At 40.3% G+C, this 21,429-nt stretch overlaps 1 long non-coding RNA gene across 1 annotated transcript in view; it reads right to left on the bottom strand.

Annotated features, from left to right (window-relative positions):
* Positions 1 to 21,429, bottom strand: part of LOC122558038 — a 59,192-nt gene that overhangs the window by 6,047 nt on the left and 31,716 nt on the right. Inside the window, exon 2 of the long non-coding RNA XR_006314014.1 lies at positions 1,174 to 1,219. This is a non-coding gene — a long non-coding RNA (uncharacterized LOC122558038). The remainder of the gene's footprint in view (positions 1 to 1,173; positions 1,220 to 21,429) is intronic.

Genomic DNA, 21,429 nt, shown 5'->3' with positions numbered 1-21,429 from the left:
CCGACCCAACCACCCTGTAGCACAGCATTTCAACTCCCCCTCCCACTCCACCGAGGATATGCAGGTCATTGGACTCATCCACCGCCAAACCACAACAACGCGACGGTCGGAGGAGGAGCGTCTTATCTTCCGACTGGGAACCCTCCAACCGCAGGGGATGAACTTGGACTTCACCAGTTTCTTCATTCTCCCTCCCCCCACCTTGTCTCAGCCGGATCCTTCCCGCCCGGCACCGCCTTCCTGGCCTGCAGTCTTCTTCTTGACCTCTCCGCCTCCACCCTACTCCGACCTATCACCCTCACCTTGACCTCTTTCCACCTATCACATTTCCAACTCCCCTCCTCCAAGTCCCTCCTCCCTACCTTTTATCTTCTCCTGCTGAACACTCTCTGCTCATTCCTGAAGAAGGGCCTGTGCCCGAAACGTCGAATCTCCTGTTCCCTGGATGCTGCCTGACCTGCTGTGCTGTTCCAGCAATAAAGTTTCAATATACACCACATCAACTGCACTACCGTCATAAATCATCAAAAAAACCTATGTAGGTTAACTAAACATAATTGTCTTTTAACAACTCCATGCGAATTTTCCTTAATTAATTGTTTTTGATCAGGTTACTGTTAATTATCTTCCAAATTATCATTTCTAAAATTTTTCCTAATTTTTCTAAAATGGTTGAACTGACTGACTGACCTGGCATTGTTGTCCATTTCCTTCATTAAAAAGGCAGTATGTAGCATTTACAGCTATATTTTATCCATTAACAGTGAGCAATGGTGCCATAATCTGTTTACTGCTTTAAGGACCATATTCATATTTGTTTAAAACAAAACATTAGTCAACCAAGGGTGGCACAATGGCACAGTGGTTAGCACTGCTGCCCCAGAGACCCGGGTTCAATTTCAGCCTCAGGCGACTGACTGTGTGGAGTTTGCACATTCTCCCCGTGTCTGTGTGGGTTTCCTTTGGGTGCTCCGGTTTTCTCCCACAGTCCAAAGATGTGCAGGTCAGGTGAATTGGCCATGTTAAATTGCCCATAGTATTAGGTAAGGGGTAAATGTAGGGGTATGGGTGGGTTGCGCTTCGGCGGGGCGGTGTGGACTTGTTGGGCCGAAGGGCCTGTTTCCACACTGTAAGTAATCTAATCTAATCAAGACCCACATATTGGCAACATACCTCAGAAAAGTTTTCATTCTTTTCTTTCCTGACACCATTCTCAAGCCTTCCAAGAGAAAACAGAAACAAAACACAGTAAGTCCTAACATTTCAGAATGTCATTGTCATTACAGTACAGAAGGAGGCTCTTTGGCCTATTCAATATATAGGTAAAAACAATGACTGCAGACACCTCCCTCCCCTTCCTGGACCTCTCCAGCTCCATTAATGACGACCGACTTGACGCTGACATTTTTTACAAACCCACCGACTCCCACAGCTACCTGGATTACACCTCTTCCCACCCTACCTCTTGCAAAAATGTCATCCTGTATTCCCAATTCCTCCGCCTCTGCCGTATCTTCTCCCAGGAGGACCAGTTCCACCACAGAACGCCCCTGGTGCTCACTTTCCACCCTGCCAACCTTCGCATAAACCAGATCACCCACCGACATTTCCACCACCTCCAAAAAGGCCCCACCACCAGGGATATATTTCCCTCCCCACCCCTTTCCGCCTTCTGCAAAGACCGTTCCCTTCGTGACTACCTGGTCAAGTCCACGCGCCCCTCCTACCCACCCTCCCATCCTGGCACCTTCCCCTGCCACTGCAGGAACTGCAAATCCTGCACTCACACCTCCTCCCTCACCTCCATCCAAGGCCCTAAAGGAGCCTTCCACATCCATCAAAGTTTTACCTGCACATCCACCAATATCATTTAATATATCCATTGCTCCCGATGCGGCCTCCTCTACATTGGGGAGACTGGACGCCTCCTAGCAGAGAGCTTTAGGGAACATCTCCGGGACACCCGCACCAATCAACCACACCGCCCTGTGGCCCAGCATTTCAACTCCCCCTCCCACTCTGCTGAGGACATGGAGGTCCTGGGCCTCCTTCACCGCCGCTCCCTCACCACCAGACGCCTGGAGGAAGAACGCCTCATCTTCTGCCTCGGAACACTTCAATCCCAGGGCATCAATGTGGACTTCAACAGTTTCCACATTTCCCCTTCCCCTCACCTCACCCTACTTCTAAACTTTCAGCTCAGCACTGTCCCCATGACTTGTCCCACCCTCCTCTAGCTTATCTCTCCACACTTCAGGCTCTCTGCCTTTATTCCTGATGAAGGGCTTTTGCCCGAAACGTCAATTTTAATGCTCCTCGGATGCTGGCTGAACTGCTGTGCTCTTCCAGCACCACTAATCCAGAATCCTATTCAATATATGCCAGCTCTCTCCAAAGTCATCCAGCTTACCCATTCCTCCCTCTATTCTGTAGCTCTGCAAACCTATTTATTTGATGTGTACATCTAACATCCTTTCAAAATCATTGCTAGTCTGAAATTCTGGCACACTTATAAGGAGCAACTTCTGGGTTATTACCACTTGGAGCATTAGTGGGCCTTCCTCACATCTCATTTCACCTCTTGCCCAAAACATTACATTTATGTCCCCTAGTCCTGGTAACATAAGTTAATGGGGTCAGCTTTGTTTTGCGTACTTTAGATAGTTCATTATAATTCATGATTTGAAGATGCCGGTGTTGGACTGGGGTGTAAAAAGTTAAAAATCACACGGCACTATGTTATAGTTCAACATGTTTATTTGGAAGCACTAGCTTTTAGAGCACTGCTCCTTCATCAGGTGGTTGTGGAGTATAAGATCATAAGACACAGAATTTATCATAAATGTTTACAGTGTGATGGAACTGAAATTATATATTGAAAAAGACCTGAATTGTTTGCTAAGTCTCTCATCTTTTAGAATGAACATGTTGGTTTCAGTTCTTTCATATGTAAATTGAAGAACTTTTTAAAAGTTACATTCTCGAGTGAACTTTAACATTTGGTGTCATGTCGGGGCCAGATAATGCACTGAAGGTGTGAGGTGCCCTGTGTGAGACTGTTTGTGCCCCAATGTTCATACTGATTCTAATCTAAAAAATGGATTAAGAGAAAGATGAGGGACTTAACAAACAATTCAGGTCTTTTTCAATGTATAATTTCAGTTACATCACACTGTAAAGTTTTGTTATAAATTCTGTGTCCTATGATCTTTTACACCACAACTACCTGATGAAGGAGCAGCACTCCGAAAGCTAGTGCTTCCAAATAAACCTGTTGGGCTACAGCCTGGTGTTGCATTATAATTCATGTTGCTATCAAATCTCTCCTCAATCTGCTTTACTCTTCAAACTTCAATCCCATCTTTTAGCCAACACCCTTCACCTTTGGAACTATTCTGGTCAATCTCCCTTTAACAGTTAGCCAATATGCATATGATCAGGAGTATTGGGCCTGACAGGTTGGCACTCAGAACTACACCAGATTTTTATCTCGGCCAACCTTGAAATCAAGAAAGAACAACATATTGAGGGTATAAAACAATTAAGTTATGACTTTTGTGAACCAGATGCAAGAATAATATTCTTTTGGTTATGACAATAATTGTGAAATGTAGAGGATGTGAGTTTGGATCCCAACATGGTGCCAGGGATCCAAGTGTTTCTGTTGTTTGCTGTAAACATTTTGGCTCATTCTGAAATCATGAAAGGTAATTTATACAAAAATGTATTTTGTTTTATTCACTCATGGTTGTCACTAGCTGGCCAGTATTTATTGATTGTCCCTAGTTGCCTTTGAGAAGTTGATGGTGAGCTGCCTTCTTGAACTGCTGCAGTTCATGCAAAATAAGTAGATCCACAATGCTCTTAGAGAGGTAATTCCAAGATTTTGACTGAACAACTTTAGACTTTGTACTGGTTGATAGAATGGAATGGCTTGTGAGGCCATTTCAAAAGGCAATTCAGAGTCAGCCATATTGCTGAGAGTCTGGGGTCATATTTAGGTCGGATCAGGTCAGGATGGAACATTTCCTTTCTGAAAGAGCATTAAGTGAGCCAGATGGGGCTTTTTTCCAACAATTGATAATAGTTTCATGGTCATGAGTAGATTCGTGACTCCAGAGTTTTTTTAAAAATGGAATTCATCTGCCATGGTGAGATATGAACCTAGGACCCCAGAACATTAGATGAGTTTCTGGATTAATACTGCGGTATTGTTTCCCAATATAAAGTTGCAAGTTCTTTCTTTTTGACTGTCCAATTCAAATCTATATTCAAATCAGGTTTTGGAATATTGCAAACTTCCTGACAACAGTTTTTTGTTTAAAATTGATTATCAGGCACTAAAAATTTTCAAAAGGATGTGATGTCACTCAAGGATGCCTACCTGAAATATTAATTCCATTTGTCTCCTGACACAGCTTCTGCCTGACCTGTTGAATATTTTCAATGTTTTCTGATTTTATTACCAAAGAAATTCATGCTGATGGTTATTGTAAAAATTCAGCAAAACCTATCTGCACATTTTATTTACTACACGAGCTATGAGCGCACTAACAAATATTCAATATTTGTTTCATAAGAAGAAAATGTGACAAATTTGAAATGAAATGTGGTCGCGTCAGTGGACAGAGAATCAGGGTAAACTTTTCAGGTCAATGACCTTCATTCGATAATGAAGTCATCAACATGAAATGTTAACATTCTCTATCTCTCTGTCACACACAAACTCACTCTGGTTCCTAAATTTCCTCTTTTATTTCATATTTCCAGCATGCTCAGTATCATATTTTTACATTCGTCAATTTATATATTTATTGTGATAGTACTGTAAATGAAAATGAATTAGTTTCCGTTCGCCAAGTTGAATGAGTATTTGTCTCTGACGGGAATATTTTGTGTTGTGCAAGCTTAAACTGTATATTTTATGGCAAACAGAAAACATGGAATTGTTTCAAAGCCACCTGCCCAACTGCTTTCTACCAGTCATTTACATTAAGTTGTCTCATCAGTGCCATTTTGTTCCATATCAGGTTCCGAGTGTGACATCTCATGAATGCTATCTGCAGGAGCTTGCAATTCCCACTGAGGGCTTTTCAGCAACAATCAGAAAGAAGTATTGGGACTCCTCGCTATCACACAGCTCCTTAACAAATGGTCGAGGTAACCTTCCGGCAGAGTCAGAGCTGATGTGTGAGATTGTGCTTTCACTTGTCATGTGATGAGGCAGCAATCTTTGACTAACCTTGGCCTCTACTCAGTCAGCAGTGGTGTGAGAATTGGAAGCACAAAAGAAGCCACATTTGATCTAGTCTGGAGATCTATGCAATTGAATGCCATGGCAACAACACAACCTGCTTCTGCTAAGATACTGCAAAGTCCTCTAAAGTGGTCAATTTAACACCAAAAAAAAACCTGAATCTTGCACTGAACTACAGTTCAACTGAAAATGTTAACGCCAAGGAACATTAGATCTGCCTCCCAGTGAAATTTTAGAACTAAATCACTGTAGTTTATATAGCCAGTAACAGTCAACTATTTTCTAAACTGTTTATATTAGACTTCGAGGTGCTGGTGTTGGACTGCGGTGGACAAAGTTAAAACTCACACAACACCAGGTTGTAGTCCAACAGGTAACCTTTACAACCACCCGTTGAAGGAGCGGCGCTCCGACAGCTTGTGATTCCAAATAAACCTGTTGGCCTTTAACCTGGTATTGTATTGATTTAGAAGTCTTCAAAACAAATGACTTTCACTTTACCTCAGAACCAGAAATATTGCAACTAATAGGAATACAGGATGTGAAAATTTAATGGGGAATTGAATAGCTGAAGAATGATGCTTAATGCTGAACATCACACTTCAGAATTAGTAGAGTTACTGGAATGGGTCAAGGATGTGGGACTTTAGTTGTTTGTTGAGAGTGGAGAAACTGTGAATGTTCTCCTGAGGATAGGGTGGTTTAACAGGAGGTTTAAGAAAAGTGTTCAAAACTTAATTGTTTGTAATAGATAATGAAAGTTAGGAAAAACTGTTTCTAATGCAAACTAGTCAATAAAGAGAAGACACAGTTTTGAGTTGATTGACAAAAGAACCAGAGCTGACATGGGGAAACATGTTTTACACATTGAATTATTAAATCTGGAATGCATTGCCTATGTAGATGGGCAATGTAAATTGAATAATAAGTTTTAAAAGGGATTTGGATAAATATTCGAAGGGAAAAAAAAATGGAAGGGCTACTGAGCAATGAAGGATGTCTAGAACCAATTCAGTGGCTGATTCGACAAACTGGCATGAATTTCAAAGGGCCTCTTTCTGTACTCCATGATTCAATATGAGGAATCAAACTATCATTTTCTTGCCAAGTTAGTTGTTACACAGCCATGAGTCTGAACAGTGTAGAACAAGAAACTTTCAACTTTACGGTGTCTTGCACATTCCCCTATTCTTTCACACAAATGTTGTATTTTCTGGGATTTGATAAAGTGTCATTGAACTTCCAGGCAGCCAATATATCTCTAATGTTAGCTGGAAGATCATCGAGGTGAAACGCTGGCGGGATCTCATGATACTCCCAAGAACAGGGAATAAGGTGGATGAAAATATTTCAATGTTCAGGAAGAGAAATGTCAGCTTCCTGACAATAGGATAAAAGCTGGAAGGTGAATTGGGGAACATATTAAAGGTGGGTGAAGGGTCCAATGGCAAACAGTAGGAAGCTACGTTTAAATTAGTGGCATGTCATGCATGCATAGCCATCAAATTAAGTTGCACTTTTGCAATTAAGCTGGGAGCAAACAGAAACACATTCCTTAACATTCACATCTGGTTAAAAGTGGCATACAGCAAGTGAGACAGTCTCCCTGGTGAGTCTGGAGTTAATGGGACCTGCTTTTCTTGTAAAGGGAGATTCTTACTCTGTCATTTGGTTCAGGCAGTAGCTGACAGTGAGGTCAAGAGATGCCTGTCTGTGGATGGGAGATTGGTAACATACCTAAAGATTCTCAGTGTGACAGGTTGGTCATGGCTGGCAACAGCTTGCATTCAAATACCTACCCTCAGTGAGACAGCATGCTTTTGCTTTATCTTGGGCTTATATAGTGCTAGTGGTCAATGATATGCTGTCAAAGAGAATCTCCAAAGAAATATTGTCCTTAGATGACAAGAAAGTTTATTGTATGATTGAAATAAGTCTAATAACATTTGGTCATGCATAATCACTAGGATGGGAATAACAAAATGGTGGACGGGAGAGGATGCTGGCTGTAATTGCTACTGTTTGTTTGAGGGGTTTTTTTTTTAGCAGTGGAGCTGATTTCCTCACTTTGTTGGAGTAGTAATTACCATTTTTATAAGTTTTGCAAATTTTTTCGAAGTTTCAAAAAAAACGACACTTTAAATGGGAGGAAAGACAGAGAGCAGGGGTGACCACGTGGAGAGGCCAGATAGTGTCTCTACAGATCAACAAGAATACATCAAAAGAATCAAGCAGTGAACTTTCACAGCTGACTGACTGTGAAACTACAAACATCTCTAACGATTGGTCAAAGTAAAACAAACAGTGCAATGCAGTTTCACAGCTGACCTTGAGAGACCTCATTGTCGGAACTATACATAGTAGCTCGGAGTGATCAGTAATTTCAGTGTCTGATCAGCTAAGTGTTTGATTTTAAGTCAAATAAAACTGATAAATATTAATCTGTGATTTCTTTTATTGTAAATCTATAATATTGAGTAGGATGAATGTAATCTTTTAATGTTTTACTGAGATCTGTCGTTTGATTAAATTTTTAATATAAAAGATAGGTATTAATTTATCCCAGAACCGTGTTTTTCAGCAATATGACTCTACTAACACTCAGTTTTTGGGAAAGTGTGTTGTGATTGTTTTTTGGATAAATTCTGGGTTTGTAAATTGTTTAGGATGCAGAGATGGCTTTTAGTAGAGTGATATGCTCTTCCTTTCAGATGTAGAAGATAAGGGAGAATAGCGGGTTTTGAGAAGATTTGTAGCTCAGGTTGAGGTTCTGGATGTAGGTTTGCTCACTGAGCTAGAAGGCTCCTTTTCTGATGTTTCATCACCATACTAGGTAACACCTTCAGTGAGCCTCCGGACGAAGCACTGCTGATGATTCCTGCTTTCTATGTATATGTTTGGGTTGCTTTGGGTCAGTGATGTCATTTCCTGTGGTGATGTAATTTCCTGTTCTTTTTCTCATAAACTCACCAACATACTAAAATAACAGATAATGAACTTGAAAGACCCTATACAGACAACAAGCAAAACTAATGTCATTTGCAAAATATCGCACAAGAACTGTAACAAACACTACATTGGACAAACAGGCAGAAAACTAGCCACCAGGATCATGAACATCAACTAGCTACAAAAAGATATGAGGAGAAAGTGAGGTCTGCAGATGCTGGAGATCAGAGCTGAAAACGTGTTGCTGGAAAAGCGCAGCAGGTCAGGCAGCATCCAGGGAACAGGAGAATCGATGTTTCGGGCATAAGCCCAAAAAGATATGACCCATTCTCACTAGTATCCTTACATACAGATGAGGAAGGACACCACTTCAAATGGGACAACATATCCATCCTCTGACAAGCCAAACAGAGACAAGCACGAGAACTCCTAGAAGCATGGCATTCCAACCAGAACTCTATCAACAAATACATTGACTTGGACCCCATTTACCACCCCCAAGAAAAAGAACAGGAACTGATATCACCATAGGAAATGACATCACCAATCCAAAGAAACCCAAATATGTAAATAGAAAGCAGGAATCATCAGTAGTGTTTTGCCCAGAGGCTCAGTGAAGATGTTACCTAGTATGGTGACAAAACATCTGAAAATGAACCTTCAAGCTCAGCAAGCAAACCTACATCCATTAGGGAGAATTTCTGATCTGTCTACAAAGATGACAAGAGTGCTTTCCAGACCTATCAGTCCTGTATAATTGAAGACTTCATAATGTAGGATCTTCAGTCAATCATAACAGGGAAGACAGCAGAATGGTAGCAATGTTGTTGGCCTAGTAATGGCCAATGTTGTTGGCCCTTCTACTGCTCTGGAGACCCGAATTAAAATCTGACCATGGCAGTTTATGAAATTTAAAATCATTGAATAAATTTGGAATGTAAAAACTGGTATCAGAGATATTGATCTATCAGGTTATATCCTTTACGGAAGCAAAGCTACTGTCCTTGGGTGGTTGGGCCTAAACCTGTGACTCTAGACCCATTGGAACGTGCTTGATACTTAACAACTGTCTGAAATGGAATGGGCAGCAAATGCTGGCCTTTCCAGTAACATCCATATATCGTGAATTAATAAAGAAAATATCTCTTTGGAAATCCCAGGCCAGCATATTGGTGATGGACACTTGGCTGTACATCATTGCCTAAAGTACCGTGGTATATTCTTTCCAGTACATCCTCCCAAACAAATGTCCTACAACCAGTCTTCTGTCAAACACTACAATTGAGAAATGTTCCTGCTCAAAGTATATGTTATTTGCTGGCTAGCTGGATTTTCTGCTCTGGCCATCCCTTAACAGAATGCCTGCAAATGATGACCCAATCTTGGTTACTCTTTTCTTTATGTTGAATTGCTTGAGCATCTATTGGCTTGTTGTCCACTGCTACTTTTCAGACATATGAAACTCTTTTTAAAATTCCATCATGGATAACCTTAACAAATAGTTTGTGCTTTTTCACTTCTGACATGAAGTCTGCTGGCTGTTCCAAACACCAGATTGCTTCTCAACATGTTGTTCTTTAGGAGATGGTAAACTTCTATCCTTCTAGAGAAGTTGGTATTGTGCAAACTATCCGCTCAAAGGTGAAGTTGATTGATTGTGAACAATCCACAAGTTCTTTAAGGTGCGTTGGGTTGTAGTGTAACCTTTTGCATCTCTCTGCTTCTGACACCTCATAGTCTCATCTCAGGCAGCTGTAACTTTTGCTTCTTTAACCATGGCAACTAACTCATTAGGACAGTAACCTTGCTTCTGTATTAAACACAAAATCAACAGGATGTACAATCAGTTTTGCTATAACATGGTAATTCTGTTCTCTTGCAATCCCGTGTTATAAGAAAATCACATAATAGCAGCACCATTTAAATTAATGTGCCAAAGTCGCATTATAACCAATACTTGCTTTAAAAGTTCACACATGTCCCCAATTCATCAATTGCATTATAGGAATTCATATTAACAAAATGCACGTTATAGCAGAATTCCTGTACTTTGATGTAGACAGATTCTTCTGGCTTATCTGGATTAATTTATTACGCTATGAAAGACTCGGGGAGCTACTATAAAAGAAATATCTCACCAAATGCAGGTATCTTTTATAATGGTAGTTGGCTTTCTACTGTGTAGTTCTCTTTATGTGTGTTACCATTCATATGTCTATTGTTCTGAACCTGTCTTATTTCTGCACATCCTCTGTAAGTGCCCTTCAATTCTATGAATATAGCATTCTTTACTGATGGCTGGACATTGCCAATAGCTTTGAGCCATGGTGCTGCAGTGCTGGCACTGATTTTAAGAGATTAGCTTGTTCATTGGGTAGGCTTATCATGTACCTGTTTTGAATGTCCATAATTTATAACATCAATCGATTCTGTTTTCCCGTTGTGGTGGTCTTCCCCTGTCAGCACCTGTCTATGTGTATATACGGTTTCTGCTTCCAGCACCAGCTGAATTGTTTTCTCCAAAGTTAAATCTTCCTTGGACGGTCAAAATCTGATAAATTCATCAGTAATTTCCAATCACCAGCTGACTCTTCCAAATTCTAATTCTCCTAGAAGCTGAATCTTATGTTCAATCTTGCACATTCAAGATCTTTTGTTGTTCTTAAATTGAAGTACTTATCAAAAGGTTTTAGGGCATCTTCAAAAGTACCTACTGTCTTTCATATCTTTTCTGTGAATAACATCATCCATAACTGGATCCATTGAATATAGTAATGTATTATCAGCTTCAGTCTTAATAAATACTTGTGAGCCAATGCTGTATCTCCAGAACTGTTGCCTCTATAAAGTCCAATTTTGTGGTCTGTATGGTCTTTCCCTGGTTTTGAATCTGTTAGGAATATTATATATTTTTCTATTTCTTCTCAATAAAGTTATTAATCCTATTAATTTAAAAGTGGTTTTGATGTTGTTTTCCATCTGCTGTCTTTAATTTTTTATTCCTGTATTTATGAATGTTGTTTTAAACTGATTGACAAAACCAGCGTGACTATGTACATTTCCTTTGTCGTACAGTTTTTTTTAACAGTATTAGTTTAATACTCTATTGAATTATTCAACAAAGCTTTAAATTATACTACTGGCTGTTCTGTCATAAATTACTGCTTTCAAGCTTTTACTATTTCTATGTAATACAGTATTACATGGTTGTGCTGTATATTGGGTTTTCCTGCCTGATCAAAATGATGACAAGAACTTTTTCAATGGGTTTTCCTTCCTCCTGCAGCCAAAATGGAGGTTTTCTACTTACTTTTGGGTAAAGTTTGTGTTTAGTCATGGTCTACTCATGTCAATAACTTTCTTCTACACAATAATAAGTAATAAATATGGATCTCAGGCTGCAACATTAATAAATTAGGTGCCTGGTTGCATCCTAATGTCAATAGCTGTGATGCTTATTGCACGAGGGAAGAATTCCTTTTTATATTCTCATTCATTCACTTTCTGATTTTTGTTATATTTTCACAAAGTTATTTCATTTTCTCCTAATGGTCTCTAATTTTACCTCCTCCTCCTTTCTCTAAAATCTCAATGGCTTTTAAGTATGGTTGACTTTTCTCTCTATTTCCTAGACCATGTTCTTCTCCCAACATTTCTCAATAACATCTAAATGAAGTTTTGCCTTTGGAGTTCTGGACTTGCCTTTTGCTACTTTCATGAGTGCTGCTGTTTTTCTGTATCAATAATTTGTTTCCTTTCCTAACTGTGCCTTTTGAAAACAGTCATGTTCTTAAGGTAGAAAAGTCACTTGTTGGAAAATGTTTCTTGTCTTCTGGATCATCTGGATTTCCTCTCCTTATGGCAGCAGTTAGATCCATATCACTGCAACCTTGCAATGACAGCTGGTGGAATTTACAATTCAATTAAGAAGTCTGAAATTAAGAATCATGAAATCATTGTCAATTGCCATTTAAAAAAAAAGCCTTGCCTGGTTTACTAATGCCCTTTAGGGAAGGAGATCTGCTCTTCTTATATGGTCTGGACCCAGGTTCAATTCCCGCCTCAGGCAACTGTCTGTGAGGAGTTTGCACACTCTCCTCGTGTCTGTGTGGGTTTCCTCCGGGTGCTCCGGTTTCCTCCCACAGTCCAAACATGTGCAGGTTAGGTGAATTGGCCATGCTAAATTGTCCATAGTGTTGGGTGTAGGGGAATGGGTCTGGGTGGGTTGCCCTTCGCAGGGTCGGTGTGGACTTGTTGGGCCGAAGGGCCTGTTTCCACACTGTAGGATACTCCACTCCCACAGCAATGTGGTTGACTCCTAACTGTGCTCTGAAAAAGCCCTAACAAACTACAGTTCAAGGGCAAATATGGATTGACCTCAAATGTTAGCCTTGACAGCAATGTCCAAATAAAGGAGAAAAATGTAATATTTTGCTAGATGAATACTCCTGATAGCCTGTAGCATTTGCTACCTCCACCATTGCTGTTTAAAGGTTACTTGATACAGTTCACTGAAACCCATTCTCATTTGCTTTGTTTTGGATCTAGTTAATGATTAGTAGTCAAGGATGCATAAATGAACAATATATACAGAAGAGGGACTATTCTTAGATAACACGATTTACTGCATTATAGCAAAATGCACAACTACATTTGATCAGGCACAATTACTAGAATCTTGGGGAGCTAGTATATATACATCTTGCTCCCTTGGAAAGCTACTTTAGAATGCTTTGCATCCATTCACAGGCTATGCATGAAATCAGTAAAATAGAAGTGAACAGTGTAACATGAACATTACTCTCTTCTCCAATGACCTCACACCCTGCCTTTCCCAAAGTTAATTCTAGCCAATATTGCTCTTTCTGCACAACTTAATATAAATGGTCATCAAATGCAAGTTATCAAGTATTTGGAATGTTCTGCTGACCAAGAACCAATCTCAGAATCACAGAATAGCTGCAGAACAAATACAGTGCTGTTCTGATTGGTGGATGCCTTGCCACGAAAGTGCAGCATTCTGCCACTTAGGAGCCCATTTGCCAACCAGTCACCTCTCTGCTCTCATAGTACAAACATATTGTCTTCTCCTTTAATCATATTCTGGTAGGTGGATATGTGCAAGATGATAGGTGCAAGATGAAACGTTTTAACAAAATGTGCCCTTTTTCATCAATACACAAATTCTGTACTGCCAAATGACTGATTGCATTTACATAGTGCCTTCAGTATATTTTTGGGAGGTCAGGGTTTGGATGGTGCTGTCAAAAGAGTCTTGGCAAATTGCTGCAATACATCCTTTAGATGGTACGTACTGCTGCCACTGTGCACTGGTGCTGAAGAGAGTGAATGTTTGAGGTGGATGTGGAGCTGATCAAGTGTGTCATTTGTCCTGGATGTTTCAAACCTCTGGAGTGCCACTGGGGCTGCACGCATCCTGGCAATGGGGAGTATTCCATCTCCTGACTTGTTCCTTGTAGGTTGTGAACAAGCGTTAAGAGTGATGTGAAGGGAATCAGAAAGTTTGCCACTCCTAGCAGAATATCTAGCCTCTGGTCTGCTCTTGCAGCCAAAGTATTTCTGTGGCTAATTCGGTTACATTTCTGGTCAAAAATATTAGTATTTCCTCTCAATATTGCTGGTCGCTAGCAGAGAGAACTGACACTGTACAGTTATTTCAACACATTAATCTTTCTTTGCTTACTGAGAAATCTGATTGCAATATCTCCATGGCCCCAGTGCTTGACAAGAATGACCTATTACATTGGAAACTAGTAACATGGCAATTATTATTCTGAAAACCCCAGAGCCAGATTTTCAATCATTATTTATCATCTAAGTTGCATAATCGCTTTGATTTGCATGTATATTTACACTGACATATTTGCAATGCCTGGGTCTGTATTAATGCATAGGATTATGAAAAGAAACATACTTGGCATGAGAATTATGACATGCTGAGGACATTAATTGCAAAACTCTCATTACCTAAAACATTGTTAACAATTGCAAGTTCCAAATATCTATTTGCTTCTATTATTTCTCCTTACAACTCATCAGAAAACAAGATTCACAGGGGCTCTTTCATAATGAGCATCCAATTTGTTTATCAACAATGTCCTGTTGTCTTAGGAGTTTCACTGGATAAAGAGTGAGAGAATTGAATCTTTGATGAGACTAGTAAATGACTAAATTCAGCGGCAGGAAGTAGTTAAGTTTGTAAAGAGAGGAAGATAACACAACAGTGTGCATTTATAGAGCACTAATAGTTAAACAACTTAACGTGCCTTACAGGATCGATCACAAACAAATTGTGGCACCAAGTCTGAGATTTAGACCCATGATCAAACACGTAGTTTAAAAGGTAGGTTTGAGGAAATGCCTTCATTTAAGAGGAAGGCAGAAAGATAGAAATGTTTAAAAAGAGAATTTCAATAGCTTTGAGCCCAGGCAGCTGTGTGATTTGTTGCTGATGGTGGAGCATTTTTAATGAATTATTTTTGGAATGTAGACAATCACTCGGCCAGCACTTATTGCACATCCCTAATTGTCCTGAAGAAGGTGGTGATGAGCTGCCTTCTTAAACTGCTGCAGCTCATGTAGTATACGTATAGCCAGTGTTATTAGGGAAGGGAGTTCTAGGATTTTGACCCAGTGTAGAAGTGACAATATAGTTCCAAGTCAGGATGGCCTGTGACCTGCAAGGATTTTGTAGGTGATGGTGTTTCCATTTATTTGATACCCATGTCTATTTAGGTAATGGATGGTTCAGATTTGGAAAGTGCTGTTGAAGGAAACTGGATGAGTTGGTGCAGTAGATCTTGTAAACAGTACACATTGCTGCCACTTGTGTTAGAGGTGAAAGGATTGAATGTTGAATTTGGTCAGTCAAGTACGCTGCATTGGCCTGGATACTGTCTAGCTTCTTGGGTGTCATTGGAGCAGCACCCATCCATACAAATGAAGAGTATTTCCTGACATGCATCTTGGAGATGATACAAAGGCATTGAGAAGACAGAAGGTGAGTTATTCATTGCAGACACTGGCTCAGCCAGTACTTATTGCCCAGAGGACAATTAAGAGTCAACCACATTGCTGTGGCTCTGGAGTCACAGGCAGGCCGCACCACGTAAGAATGACAGCTTTCTTCCCAAAAGGACATTAGTGAACCAAAAGGGTTTTTCCAACAATCAACTCCTGGTTATCATAGACTCTTAGTTTCAGATATTTATTGAATTCAAATTCCACCACTTGCCATAGTGGGATTTGAACCTGAGTCTCTGAGCTAAGAGTCCAGTGATAATACCACTAGGCCAATGCATCCCTATCTTAGCTTCTGACCTATGCTTGTAGGCACAGTATTTGAATGACAGCTCCATTATCAGGTTCTGGTCAATGATAACCCTCAGGATGCTGATTGGAATTATTATTGACCAAAAACTGAACTGATCATGAATGCTTTTTGCACACAAATTTTCAAAATCCAGAATATCTTTTTCAGGAGTTATTTGGCTCAGGTTGTCCTCTTTTATGCCTGACCATTATTTAGCTTTACAGTCCAAAGAATAATTCAGCAAAGACAATGGAAGAACTAGGAGAAAGTGAGAATTGCAGATACTGGACAGTCAGAGTCAAAAAGCACAGCACTGGAAAAAGCACAGCAGGTCAGGCAGCATCCAAGGTGCAAGAGAGTCAACATTTCAGACATTAGCCCTTAATCAGGAACCATGCCTTCATTATTGTACTCTCATCCCTAAACCAGAAAGCTATTATTTAAGGCCCCATTACAAGGCTCACATTTTCACTGTTCCTTCAGTGCAGAGGTTGTTGGAGGTTCCATCCTTGGACTGAAATATTAAACAAACCTTTCGGGTAAACCTAAAGTCTCTGTGTATTGGAGGAGATAGGGAAACAATTCAAAGAAGAACAACAGGGCTCTCCTCGTGTTCTGAGAAATATATTCCAGACTTCAGCATCACAAAAAAAATCTTGCTGCTGTTTCTGCTAAGTATAAGTTTAAGTTCGCTTCAATGATTTGATGAAAATGTGTGATTTCCTTCTTCTTTTATTCTTTTTCTTCATAATGTCAAAAGGATAGAATTCACTTATTCAGTTTAATAAACCAAACATGTGAGTGATCCTAAATCTTATTTCTTGCTGCAAAAGCCCATAGAGAAATAAACAATTCTGACCGCCACTCCGGTTGAAACCTTGATTATTTTTTCATCTATTTTACAAGTCCATTTTCTGCTTGTCTACACACAGGGGAACTGAGCAGTGAGACCTGCATAGCGCATGTGATCATTGGTTTTACGTGCTTCAATAAACATACAGCAATCGAGAAATGGGCCCACAGATATATTAATTACTTTCAATTCAGGCTCCTCACTTTCACGAGGAAGAACCAAAAACATGCATTAGACAAGTGAGGGCTTGATATGAATCCAATTGCAATTAAAAAAAAGACAAAAGCATCGTGGAAATGAAGTGTCAAATGTAGGTCAGCCCTCAATGAATGCAAATCAAATTCCAGAGCCATCAACTGGATACAAGTACTGTAGAACTGGAATGATAGCATGTCAAAACCATCCTCTCATAACACTCAAGTCTGCAAACTGTGGCCATAAAACTCACTTGCAACAGTATTTGTGTTATGAGCTGGTCTTATTGCCACTATTTATCTTTGCCACCATTGCCCTGTTGCTTTCTTTCTCAAGACTAATTCAATCATACTTTTACTCCATCAAGCTGTCTGTGCAGCTGCTGCTGCTGCTGCTCCCTTACAAGGTTATCTGCCAATTGTTATCCGACGGATTTGCCCAGGCCATGGCATAGTCTCGGATGGTGGGGGTATGGCTTAACAAGATCCCTCCAACCCCTTCTTAGCTTTTAAGGAATAGTGGGTTTTTTTAAATCTCAATTGGAGCAATATTGTGATTTCCTCCATTACAAAACTAACTGTACTACAAAAATACTTCCTAGGTTTTGAGATTCTGTAAGAAGCACCAAGTCAATGTAACTTTTTAAAATTAACAGCAAGATTTATTGATGTGTTCAAATAAAGTTGGTAATCTGAATTTTCTGACCTGCAGTATGGTCAAAGTGCATCAGGAAGGCCTTAATAATGGCAGGCTAGACCTAATTTCAGAGTCACAGGTCCCATTCCAATTATTGGTAATTTTCAGTGCCAGAGGATAGGAATCTAATTGAGAGCCCAATTTGGGTTAGCCCATGGTTACGCCAATGTTGCTAGCACCATTTTAGAAGTGAGCATTTAGACCTTCTGCAATTATTACAATTAGATTGGTCTAAGAGGGTGGCATGATTCCCATTCACGTGGAGCTGTCATGAACTATGGTTTTGAGTTGTTGACCACATGAAAGGCAAGTTCATATGTCATAATGAAATGTTTTATTATAAGTTATATATATTACTAATATTGTAATATTGATAATTGAGCTTTACTTTAAAAGGAAAGTGACCATTGAATAACATATTTCCCAGGTTATCACTTTTAACATTGAGCAAGGTGTCAAGGCAATAAACTTTTGACCATATAAAAGTGGTCTGATGTATTAGGATACCTCATCCACTAGAAAAATTGCTATTCTATATTCTACAACAGTGAAGTTCAGATCTGATGGTATATAAGGTGACCAGAGTTTGACTGTATTTTTAATTTAGATTCAGTTCAGCCATCTGTTTGTCTGTTTCAAAGCTTTGACAGATGGTTGATTTTGTGGTTGCCTAGAAATATTGAAATGATTCAGCTCAAAAGACTATGTTGACACATTTGTTCATTGTTACATCATTATGAATGCTTTGCTGACTTCACTAATGGATTCAGTTCAGTAGTTGTTGAATTGATCAACAGGATCACATTATGAATGATTGTCTGACTTCAAAATTCACTAAAGGATTCTGCTCGGTATAATGTAAAGTCAATGTATACCCTGCTCTCTCATTAGAGAGAGACAATTGGTAGTGGTTTAACCTGAGGATCACTACACCTCAGGTGAGAAAAGGAGTTCTTCACGGCAGCCTCAGCAAATGTGGGAATTGAACCCCTGCTGTGGGCATCACTTGGCATTACAAACCAGCTGTTGACCAAACCAATCCTTCTGTTCAGTAAGACTTGTTGACACAGTTGTATAATGTGCTTGACTAATGTGTAAACTGTTATGAGAATTGCAGCTAATTTGTACACAGGAAACTCCAACAAACAGCAATGTGGTTATGACTAGATTACCTGTTTTAGTAGAATTGGCCATAGTATGTCAATGATTAGAAATCCCAAAGGTTCTGGACTCTGAAAGATCCAACACCTCAGTAAAACGATGGACTTTCTCTTGACCACAGTTCAACCACAGTTTATTTTAAACATGTGTAATTGATGCAATTTGTGTCAGTGGTGACATGCAAAGGAGGAAGTTAACTTGACCATTAGAAGGGGTGACATTATGGTCCTAATGCTTTCCTGCACTTTGGGTTTTTAGTCAGCCCTAATTATTCATGAAATACTGTGCTGGGAGTGTCAAAGTTGATTTTATGTTTCTAAAATATGACTTGAACACATGACCTTAACTCAGACACAAATGCAACACCTCCTGAGATGAAATTTTTGTCTGGGCATCTCAGAATCGAAGTTTGAACAATGTAAACTTTTTTTTAAAGTGCTTTTGCTTCAACAGCTCCTGAAAGATCCATTGATTGCTTGACCACCTCCACTGCAACACATCTTCTAGTGCTGCTTTAACATCAATAAAACTGCAGCAATTCATAATTGAACTCCAGCCACTCAGTGTAGCACTGACTACAGACTGAATTAATTACCTCTCTAAACAACCAAACAATTAAATGGTCCATTGCAATAAAACCCTGCATAAATGCCAGTGTGTTAAAATGCAAAGCTGAGAAACAAATTTGTCTCAAGTGCCAAGCAAGAGAGAGAAGCGATTGTGTCTCTGAGCAGCAACAGTTCATCTTCAAAAAAAAAAGCTCCTTGCTGACAGGTCCAGTGGAAGGAAAAGAGCACATGTCGCAGTAACCAAGCAGCTTCATGCTGAAGTTGCCCCTGAGCTTCTGAACAATTCTTTCCAATTTATGGAAAATAAAGGATTTCTCAGCTGCTTCCACACGAAGACACGTGGTAACAAATTATGAGCTTGTGGGGAAAGCAAATCAACCAGCACAACACTCACTCATCATATACATGTACAATGCATCAACTGATCAGAAACTCATAGCTTTGATTGCACAAACTGGGGGAACACATCAGCACAACAATAGGGGAGTGTTACACTGCCAAAGGTTGTACCTTTTGAAATGTGGTAGAGTGAGTCAAGTCTGACTGTTTGATGCATCAATGATGTAAAAGATTCCATGGCATTACATTTAAGAAAGGCTAGAAAAGGTCCAATTGTGCCTTGGCCTGTATACATACACACACACACACCTAAACACAGTCAAAACATGGTCATTCATTTTATGTTTCATGGGGACTTGTTGTAAACAAATTGAATGCTGGGTTTCCTCTGTAACAATACTGGCAGAAGTGAGGACTGCAGATGCTGGAAACCAGAGTTTAGATTAGAGTGGTGCTGGAAAAGCGCAGCAGGTCAGACATCATCCGAGGAGCAGGAAAAGTGACGTTTCGGGCAAAAACCCTTCATCAGGAGTGGAGGTGGGGACCCTCCAGCGTGGAGAGATTAGTTTAGGGGTGGAGGACAGTGCTGAACTGGAAGATTGGAACTGGGGTAAGATGAGGGGAGGGGAAATGAGGAAACTGGTGAAGTCCACATTGATGCCCTGAGGTTGAAGTGTTCCGAGGCGGAAGATGAGGCGTACTTCCTCCAGGCTTCGGGTGGTAAGGGAGCAGCAGTGGAGGAGGCCCAGGACTTGCATGTCCTCAGCAGAGTGGGAGGGGGGAGTTAAAATGTTGGGCCATTGGGGGGCGGGTGTCCCAGAGATGTTCCCTAAAGCACTCTGCAAGAAGGCGTCCGGTCTCCCCAATGTAGAGGAGACCGCATCAGGAGCAACGGATGTAATAAATAACATTGGTGGATGTGCAAGTGAAACTTTGATGGATGTGGAAGGCTCCTTTGGGAAATAGTAACTACACTTTTACACTTCATTCATCGGAAGACTCTACATAAATGCAAGTTTTATGCTTTCTTCTTGAATCATCAATGAGCCATGAGATGATGTCATAGGATAAAGTTGCCACAGTCCCATAGGGAGAGTGACTTGTCAGGAGTTAAACAGTCAGCACATCTCCAACATGGGATCTTCATGGCAACCTCAGGCAGAATGGGTATTGAATGCATGCTGTTATGTCCCTCTGCACTACAAACCAGCTGTCCAGTCAACTGAGCTAACCAAATCAGCAAAGCATAAAGGACTGGAAGTAATAACAATTTGCATTTATGTAATGCCTGTAATGTAACACAGCAACCCAAGGCATTATCAGATGGTGACATCTTGAAAAATGTCCAGATTACAGAGGAGGAAGTGCTGGATGTCTTGAAACAGTTAAAGGTGGATAAATCCCCAGGACCCGATCAGGTGAACCCGAGAACTCTGTGGGAAGCTAGAGAAGTGATTGCTGGGCCTCTTGCTGAGATATTTTTATCATCGATACTCACAAGTGAGGTGCCGGAAGACTGGAGATTGGCAAACGTGGTGCCACTGTTTAAGAAGGGCGATAAAGAGAAGCCAGGAAATTATAGATCGGTGAGCCTGACCTCAGTGGTGGACAAGTTGTTGGAGGGAATCCTGAGGGACAGGACTTACGTGTATTTGGAAAGGCAAGGACTGATTTGGGATAGTCAACATGGCTTTGTGTGGGGGAAATCATGTCTCACAAACTTGATTGAGTTTTTTGGAGAAGTAACAAAGAAGATTGATGAGGGCAGAGCGGTAGATGTGATCTCTATGGACTTCAGTAAGGCGTTCGACAAGGTTCCCCATGGGAGACTGGTTAGCAAGGTTAGATTTCATGGAATACAGGGAGAACTAGCCATTTGGATTCAAAACTAGCTCAAAGGTAGAAGACAGAGGGTGCTGGTGGAGGGCTGTTTTTCAGACTGGAGGCCTGTGACCAGTGGAGTGCCACAAGGATCAGTGCTGGGTCCTCTACTTTTTGTCATTTACATAAATGATTTGGATGCGAGCATAAGAGGTACAGTTAGTAAGTTTGCAGATTACACCAAAATTAGAGGTGT

The sequence above is a fragment of the Chiloscyllium plagiosum genome, chromosome 16 (genome assembly GCF_004010195.1).
Source record: "Chiloscyllium plagiosum isolate BGI_BamShark_2017 chromosome 16, ASM401019v2, whole genome shotgun sequence".
NCBI lineage: Eukaryota > Metazoa > Chordata > Chondrichthyes > Orectolobiformes > Hemiscylliidae > Chiloscyllium > Chiloscyllium plagiosum.
This window is presented reverse-complemented; position numbering and strand designations above follow the sequence as displayed.